We start from the raw sequence: 10,251 nt of genomic DNA on the forward strand, positions 1-10,251 counted from the left end.
CTCTGAGTAGACAATATGCAACAGAGCACAGCTGGAGTTTTTTAAGGCAGTCAGCTATCTCTCTCTCTCTCTCTATATATATATATATATATATATATATATATATATATATATATATATATATATATATATATATATATATATATATATAGTTCCCTATCAGAAGCCTGAAACACTATAAGCCTGAAAATCAAAATCCTGAAACCAAAAGCCTGAAAATTCAAAATCCCGAAAACCCAAAATCCTGAAACTCAAAAACCTGAAAATACAAAATGGACATACTGATGTCATTGTGGCTTTGCTATTGTTAGCCCTGTGGTGTTGGGTCATGCGTTGGGTTCAGGTAAGTGTGCGGTTGGTTTTATGTTAGGGTTAGGGGCGGTTTAAGTGAGTTAGGGTTAGGACGCAGGTTAGGCATGTATGCAATAGTGACAAATATTGGGGTTAGGGGCGGTTTAAGTGAGTTAGGGTTTGGGCGCGGGTCAGGTGAGTGTGCGATAGTGACGGACCTTAGGGTTAGGGTTAGGGTCAGGGTCAGTTGGTAGATATTAGTGTCTTTATAGTGACATATTAGCATTATTTGTGTTTTCAGGATTTTGAGTTTCAGGATTTTGGGTTTTCGGGATTTTGAATTTTCATGCTTTTGGTTTCATGATTTTGATTTTCAGGCTTATAGTGTTTCAGGCTTCTGATAGGGAACCATATATATATATATATATATATATATATATATATATATATATATATATATGTATGCTGAAGAAGTTTTGCATGACGAAAGAACAAAAGTGCTAATAAACTACAAGCAATTTTATTTCTTCTCCAAGCCGTTTTTATTTTATTTTGTTCAGAATTGTTTTTTTTAATATATGTATATATATATATATATATATATATATATATAAATATATATATATATATATATATATATATATATATATATATATATCTATATATATATACATATAGATATACATCTATATAAATATATGTATGGGCCCCATTCAGAATTTCGAAGCTTAAAACTTCATATCCCATTTGATCGAAGATCATACGTTCAAAGTTTTAAAACTTTGAAATCCTGAATGGAGATCAGCATACAGTGTGGACCGGGAGATTTCCCTTGTCCTCGCTATAGTGCAATCTCAGAGTTAGTATATTTAAGTTGTGGGGGGTTTAGGGGGGGCTTGCCCCCCCTGCATACACATGTTTATCATGTGTTGCGTGGTTTTTCGGGGCAGGTTCACAATTTCGAGATTCCAAGATCTCAAGATTCTGAACTCGAGATTTTGGTATTTCGAAATTGTGAATGTAACCCATATGTAGATATATATATATATATATATATATATATATATATATATATATATCATCATCTTCTTTCGGCTGTTCCCATTAGGGGTCACCACAGCGGATCACCTGTTTCCATTTCTTCCTGTCTTCTGCATCTTGCTCTGTCACACCAACCACCTGCATGTCTTCTCTTACCACATCCATAAACCTTATCTTAGGCCTTCCTCTTTTCCTGTTATCTGGTAGCTTCATCCTTAGCAACGTTTTCCCAATATACTCAGCATCCCTCCTCAGCACATGTCCTAACCAATGTAATCTTGCCTCTCTAGCTTTTTCTCCAAACCTTCCAACCTGGGCTGACCCTCTAATACACTTATTCCTAATCCTGTCCAACCTCGCCACACCCAGTGCAAATCTTAACATCTTTATCTCTGCCACATCCAACTCAAACTCCTGCCTTTTTGTCAGTGCCACTGTCTTCAAACCATATAACATAGCTGGTCTCACTACCCTCTTGTAGACCCTTTATTTCACTCTTACAGGTACTCGTCTGTCACAAATCACTCCTGACACTCTTCTCCACCCACTCCATCCTGGCTATACTCTCTTCTTCATCTCTCTTCCACACTCACCGTTACTCTGAACTATTGACCCCAAGTATTTAAACTCATCCACCTTTGCCACCTCTACTCCTTGCATCCTCACCATTCCTCTATCCTCCCTCTCATTCACACACATGTATTCTATCTTAGTCCTGCTGACCTTCATTCCTCTTCTCTCTGGAGCACATATCCATCTCTCCAGGGTCTCCTCCACCTTTTCCCTACTCTCACTACAGATCACAATGTCATCTGCAAACATCATAGTCCACGGGGACTCCTGTCTGATCTCGTCTGTCAACCCGTCCATCACCATTGCAAATAAGAAAGGGCTCAGAGCTGATCCTTGATGTAACCACACCTCCACCTTAAACGCATCCATCACTCCTACCGCAGAACTCACCGCTGTCACACTACCCTCGTACATATCCTGTACCACTCTTACATACTTCTCTGACATTCCTGACTTCCTCATACAATACCACAACTCCTTTCTAGGCACCCTGTCATATGCTTTCTCTAAGTCTACAGAAACACAATGCAACTCCTTCTGACAGTCTCTGTACTTCTCCATCAACACTCTCAGAGCAAACATTGCATCTGTAGTGCTCTTTCCCGGCATGAAACCATACTGCTGATCACTAATCATCACGTCCCTTCTTAACCTAGCTTCCACTACTCTTTCCCATAACTTCATGCTGTGACTGATCAGTTTAATCCCTCTGTAGTTACTACAGCTCTGCACATCACCCTTATTCTTAAAAATCGGTACCAAAACACTTTTTCTTCATTCCTCAGGCATCCTCTCACTTTCTAAGATTTCATTAAGCAATCTGGTTAAAAACTCCACTGCCATTTCATCTAAACCCCTCCATGCTTCCACAGGTATGTCATCTGGGCCAACAGCCTTTCCATTCTTCATTCTCTTCATAGCTGTCCTTACTTCCTCCTTGCTAATCCATTGTACTTCATGATTCACTATCCCTACATCATCTAACCTTCTCTCCCTCTCATTCTCTTCATTCATCAACCCCCAAAATGTTCTTTCCATCTCCTCAACACACTCTCCTTGCTTGTGAGTATGTTTCCCTCATTATCCTTTATCACCTTTACCTGCTGCACAGCTTTCCTAGCTCGGTTCCTCTGTCTAGCCAATCGGTACAGGTATATATATAGATATAGGTTTATGTCAGATGATAGAGTTTTCAGAAACTTGAACTTCATATGGTTGGGACCATAAGTTTGAGTTTCCATGAACTCGAATGGAACAAAATAGAAATCTATGCCCCCACACCCCCTGCAAATTATTCATACCAACTCTGAGATTGGACTATGCTTGGGAAAAGGGTAAATTCCCCAATCCCCACTGTACCGCGATCTCCATACAAATACTTCAAGCTTTCAGAAAGTCGATCATATGAATTTCAACTTTCTGAAAACTCAATCACCTGACATAAACCCATATATATATATATATATATATATATATATATATATATATATATATATGTAGAGAGAGAGAGAGTTATGCATGCAAGTGAGTTAGTCAAATGTGTTTTAGCTCATCAGCTGCCTAGTTGACAGCATATGATCAGCTGATCAAAAGGTGTGTGAGATTGCACAAATGCAGGGGTTGAGAAATTGACCTTACCTTGTGTTGGTGTGATCTTGGAGTTAGTATATATAATTAGCAGGAGGTGTAGGTCAACAGCAGATGTTTTAGTTTATTACTGGTACATGCATCTATTTATTTATTGTATCTATAGATATATCTGTATCTATGTATATGGATGTATCTGTAGATATAGATGTATAGATAGATATACACACACAGATGCACACACATGCACACACACACATACACACACACACACACGCACGCACGCACGCACACACACACACACACACACACACACACACACACACACACACACACACACACACACGCACACACGCACACACAAGTACATCCCCAGCGATAAATAGATATAGATAAATAAGTCAGATACTACTCATTTGCACATTGAAAATCAGATGATAACTTTGTCTTTTTTTGAAGTCATATTCATTTGCATACCTGTCAATGATTCCAGGAAGACTGACAGAACACTTAAAGGAATAAATCAAGGTTTGTACTGTGTTTCTTTTACAGTAATGTTTTATGGTTATATTATGATAATATGTGAATTTGCACTGACTGTGTCCTTTGTGATTAATGATGATATCAAGTGCAAAATTAAAATAAAACTGCATATGACAGAACAGTATGTGATGCAGCGTATGACTGACATCATTAGCTGCAGTGTTAATTTCAGGCTATTAAGCTGAACAGATGAACCATTAATTGCAAGCTATTATGGAAAATTATCATCTACATGAATAAAGAAAGGCTGCTTTAAAAAATAAGATGTAGTACTGAATTCAAAAAAAAGATTGAAAGTAGCAACATACTCAGATAATTCTGCCATTCACTCAGCAAAGCATTTTAAAATGAATGGTTAAGAAGAGAAACAATCACTTAAAACGTCTTGCCTTTCCCTGATTTAATCACATTCTCATATATCCTCCACATGAGATCCTGAAGTTCAACATTGCCAGAGACATCATTGTCATTTATAATTACCTTTTCTGGTTCTCGTTTCTGAAACCTTTTTTGCAATAAATTTGGATTAACTAAGTGAGGCTCAAGTTTCTGTGCTTCCAACTCCATTAGGTTTTCTACCAGACAGCATAATACTGGAGAGGAAACCAGAACATGCGACTAGGACTTGAAACTGAGGGCATTGCTATTTTAAAGACATAAACATTTCACCACTTTTTGAGCCAGTTTGTCATACAACAATATACAAATACACACACACACACATATATATATATATATATATATATATATATATATATATATATATATATATATATATATATATATATATATCCATACACACAAATGTATATATGTATATATATATATATATATATATATATATATATATATATATATATATATCGAGAGAGAGAGAGAGAGACCATTTGTGATTCTTTAAAAAGACACTGGGGAAACTTCATAAGGGTTAACGCTAGGTGCACAACATGTATGCATCTCAGAGTAACCGTTTGAAATTCAGGTTCAGCCATAACACTGTGTTATACCACGAAATAATCTAGCCTTTGACCATCACGTTTCTAGAGTAGTGAGGAAATCATTCTATGTTGCGCAATTTATAAACAAAGGTATGGCATCTAGGTCCAAAGAAGTCATGCTCCACTGTATTCGGCATTCATCAGACTATCATAGAGTACAATGCCTGCCTTGGTATGTACCTAATTGGCATATCCAACAACTAGAACATCCACTGAGGTTCGTCACTAAAAGAATATAGGTCAGAAGCAAAATGTCCTATGCAGACCACCTCATGGCCTTATCCCTGTATTCTGTCTCCTACAGATCTATGCCTGGCATACAGGGCATTGTCAGACCCCACCATGATGGACCTCCTGCATATCCATAAAACAAACAGCACCAGAATTACCCATTTTAAAGACTTAAACCTTTCCTGTGATATAAATAGAACCTGCTGAAGAGACAGGCATGTTTCCCAGAGACTACCCTATCCCTAGAACAGGCTCCCCATCCACGTGAAGCAGAGTTCCTCCATAACCAAATTCAAGTATAACATGGACAACTGGATGAAGAACTGGAAAGTCATCCCTGGTTTTGCACTTTTGTGTTGAATGGACACAGGCAATCTGTAAGTGGTTCTTCACCCAGGCCCGTTTGTAAATGTTTCATCTCCCAAGCCCCTGCTTACACTTATCAGAACCAGAACTCATCAGAGATTTGGGATGCATGGCTAGGCAGCTACTATAAAGCCTCATGTCCTGACCTACATACATTCACTGCACCAGAGCTAAACCAAGACAACGTGTGAAAAGGCTAAGACTGCCCCAGGCTTTGTCTTTTTGCATGTGTCCTTTCCCAGATGGAAAACACTGCATCACAGTGGCAGCCCTGAGGCCAATTTACCTAGGACAGCAGCACTATGGGACTGAGCTGAAGAGTCTCCAAGTTCCCAACTACCATCCAGGTCGATCATAAGATCCGTGGTGGTTGGTTATGACACCCAGCGATGCACCCACTAGCACAAGGGCTGTTGGCACAAATCTCTGAAGAGAAACCTTCCTGGCCTAGGAGATCAATGAAATCAACTTACAGTTTATGAGTTGTGCCAGAGTGAGCAGATACTGTATGTATGCACAAGCACTTCACTGACCTAGAACTCTGAAAAGACCGTTCTTTTCTCCAAGACAGTTATATGCATTTTGGCGTCTTCTGGGAACCATACAACCACAATGAAGACTTTACTGTGTATCAAACAAATTGCAGAAATAATAGAAATAAACTGATGGGGGATGGCTTGAAATGACTCCACATAGATAAAAACCCAAATCTGGCTTGTGCATTCATCAATGTGATAACGACCTCTACTCAACAGTGACAGCTGCTGACCGTTTTACCTGAGAAGTGATAATGACTCAGTGCTATAGTGGAACTGCACTTATTGTTAATGTGATAATGAGCTACATTTTATCACCTGAAACTTATGCATACTCAGACACAGGTGATATTTGCTGCACATAACCTTTTGAGTAGGCATTTATTATAATTCAGTAGAAATAGTATAACACTTAGATATTACTGAGCCCTTCCTCCTCCCCCCTACTTTCCACATATGACTGACAAAGCCTGGAAAAATGCCCGAAATATATGGTAGCTGCATGCTGGTAGTAGTCAGCAAGTAATAACCTTTACCTCACTCAGGCAACTACTGAGTATATGCAGAAATACATTAATACAAGCAGAAATGTCAAATGTATTTGGTTCATCCGTGCAAGATTTAGTCCAAAAAGTAGTAATTCAATTTATCTCACCAAACCATCCATCTGGTTACAATAACACACAGCACTGTTTGTTATCCATCATTCCAACATTTCTTCAGAAGTACTTATCATCAGTTTTCCTCAATACAGTATATACATATTGTTAACAGATAATAAATGATTCTTGAAAGCTGGATACATAAACAAAAAAATATAACCATCACTGAAGTCTGAGCAAAACATAACCTATGCTTGTTACACCGTATCTGTACTACAATATTCTAATAAATAGATCAACTGAGAGAACGTGGCATGGCACCTTGCAGTAAGCCAATGAATCAGTTGTCTGCATTGTGTATGCATAAGTGCCAAATGACACAATAAACGGTTTTGCCCACAGATCACTTCAGCAGTCTGACCATGTATGCACAAGCACTTCCCTCATACACAAATGAATTATTTCCCTACCGATATCTTCATTATTACATGTTATACACATGCCCCAAAATGAAACATTCACCCAAGTGACCCCTCCAATAAAATGTTGAAGTATGCACAAGCACCAGAATGAAATATTTCCCCAAACAACCCTTCAGTAACAGTGCCTGGTATGTACACGCACTAAAATGAAACATTCACCCAAGCCAACCTTTCAGTAAAATGATGACGTATGCACAAGCACCAACATGAAGCATTTTCATGACAATACACACAATTCAATACACAAAAAATCACCAAAAACACCAAAATGAAACATTCACCCAAGTGATCCTGCCAATAAAATGTTGAAGCATGCACGAGTACCAGAATGAAATAATTCCCCAAACGACCCTTCAGTAACACTTCCTGGTAAGAACATTCACCAAAATGAAGCTGGAGAGATAGGTATGTATCCCACAGACTACTGTGTCTATGGAACATCCATGTAAAGCAGAGTTCCTCCCTAGCCCACTTCAAGTGCAATTCGGACCATTGGCTACGAAATTGGAAATTCATCCCTGGTTTGGAACCTATGTCTTTAATGGATAGAGGTAACCTGTAAATAGTTCATCTCCCAGGCCCATGCTTACACTTATCAAGGGTATCAGAACTTGTCAGATAGCTTCCCAGGCCAAGGACAACCATAAGGCCTTCTTTAGCCATATCCAAAACCTCAATGGCAACACACAACAGTGTGCCAAACTGTTTGTAAATGGAGCCATGATTATGGAACCTAGAGATATGACAAATTTTCTGGATGACAAATTCAGCTCTGACTTTGCTTCCTCTCACTTTCAGCTGGAACCCAGGAAATACCGTCTAACATACTCCCTCCAATTATCAGAAGGGAGCAGGTACGGTTGCCACCCGTCCCGGTGTCAGTGGGACACTCACGGGTTGAGCCCTCTCATCCCGCTTCCCGCATTCACCAGCCAGCAAGCGAAGAAGCCAGCCAGCCTGCAAGGGAGGGAGCCTGCTAGCCAGCAAGAGAGCCTGCCAGCCAGCCCAGCCACTTGAGCCATTCCAGCAGGAAGGAAGCAAGCAAGCCCAGCAAAAACTGTGATAGTGGTAAGTACATAATAGCATTTTGTGGCTTTAATTATTTAAAATGGGAATATTGTGCTTTATTTAAGTTTTTAATGTTTAGAGGTAGATGGGGATGTAGTATGCAGTATTTAAATCTGTGCAGTGGTTATTTTGAGATTTTTGAGTAGTATTTTTTAAAGGTATAAAACCTGAATGTATATGTAATTGTTATTATTCTTGGAGGTATGATTTGGAAGCATTACTTTTAAAAGGCTGAACTGTGTATAGAAGTTGTTTATTTCTGGTGGGGGGCAGTGAAATATAAATTTAGTGTGATGTATTTCTATTGTCGTAGCTTTTTCTGGGTATTATCCGTTTGCAGATAGAAAATGTTTGAGCATAGTTTGCACTTTTTTGTATGGAAATGTGTGCAATTTAATGTTGTTTTCAGGAAGTTAGGATATACTGTTTGGATAATTTTTCCTGTTAGTTCCTGCAAGTCAATGTGCAAGTCTACTTTTTGAGGGGGAATGTTAACTGTTAATGTAATGCATTTATTATTCTAGTATGTACATGTTGCCAATTTGCTGAAGCTGTTTCTAGATTGTTTTCATTTATACTTGTAAATGTGTGCATTTAATTTATTATGCATTTTTAGTAAGGTTAAAATGTACTCCTTTGCTTGTAATGTGAATATGGGTGTGCTGCTTTTGCTTGGGCCTGTTTATTGCATCGCTGTGCTGCGTAAATTACTCTTAATTGCTATGTTTTGAGTTAAAAGGAGCCCATGGAGTCTGTTGTACATTGTAGTTTATATTACTTCTCTTGCAAGAAGTATTTTTAAAAGTGAAAATGTTTACGGACTTTTTTCTGTTTTTTTTTTTTTTTTTTTTTTTTGTGGATGCATGCTCAGAAGTTAATGCAATGTATTTGCGATTGTGCTAAACCATGTTGTTGTTACAAGGGTAGTTTGCTTTTATAAGTAGCAAAGTTTGTATTTTGTGTTTTAGTAATGTCTTCAATAAACTTATGTACTGTTTTCACTATAATCCGATTACGACCAGTGCTGCTGTTGGGCATGTCCATTAATAGATCATTGCGCTGTGTAAATTAGTGCCATACATTTCTTTTAACTGCTGTGGTCAAAAGCGAAATCAGGTCTATGGTATCCACTGTGCATTCTCATTCATTTTAGTGTTTTTTGGTTCAGTGAATGCGGTTAACTTTCTTTTCTTGAGGGGTGGGGTGAGGTGGGCATGTTCGGTGGTAAAAATAATGCATTTCATTTTCTACAAGCTGTGTTAATGTTAGTTTTAAATGGCCAAAATGCCCCCTACTAACTGTTTGTAATAATTCTTTTCTGCTCCATTCCTCGGTTCTTTTACATGCCAATGTTTTTTGAGCCAGTTCTTTCAAGTAAAAACTTATTTCCAAAAGCAGGAAAACAGCGTGGTTCAGCTAGCCAGTATAATTACGAAATGAATGGCTCTAGTGCACTTCGAAGTAACTCAAGAACAGCAACAGTCGTAGTTCCAATAGCAGGTTAAATCCTTTATTTTAACAGACAACAGAACTCTCCAAACAAGCGCTCCTGGCGTCCTGCTTGACCTGTTCAATAACCAGAAATTTTAGCTGCATGTTAGGGCAATTTAAAAAATGTTTATAAAATGCATTTGTCTCCCTTTTTCTTTCGATGTCATTGAGGTGCTAATAAATGCGTCTTTTGAGCATTCTCTCTGTCTTCCCTATATAAAAACTGTCACAGGACAGACAGACCCCCAGATATACTACCCCTTTGGTAGTACAAGTGTATCTGTCATAGGGGTATAAACATGTCTTTCTAGCAGCTAAATAATAACACTCCTTTTCTATTATGTAACTACATTGGTTGCAGGCCCTACCTTTTTTGTGTGCCCAATTTTCTTGTGTTTCTGAAATTTTTGTTGTCTTTTCTACATTCAAATAACCCTTTAAG

Source organism: Protopterus annectens, chromosome 2.part1, assembly GCF_019279795.1.
Source record: "Protopterus annectens isolate FY-2018-M chromosome 2.part1, PAN1.0, whole genome shotgun sequence".
NCBI classification, from domain to species: domain Eukaryota; kingdom Metazoa; phylum Chordata; order Ceratodontiformes; family Protopteridae; genus Protopterus; species Protopterus annectens.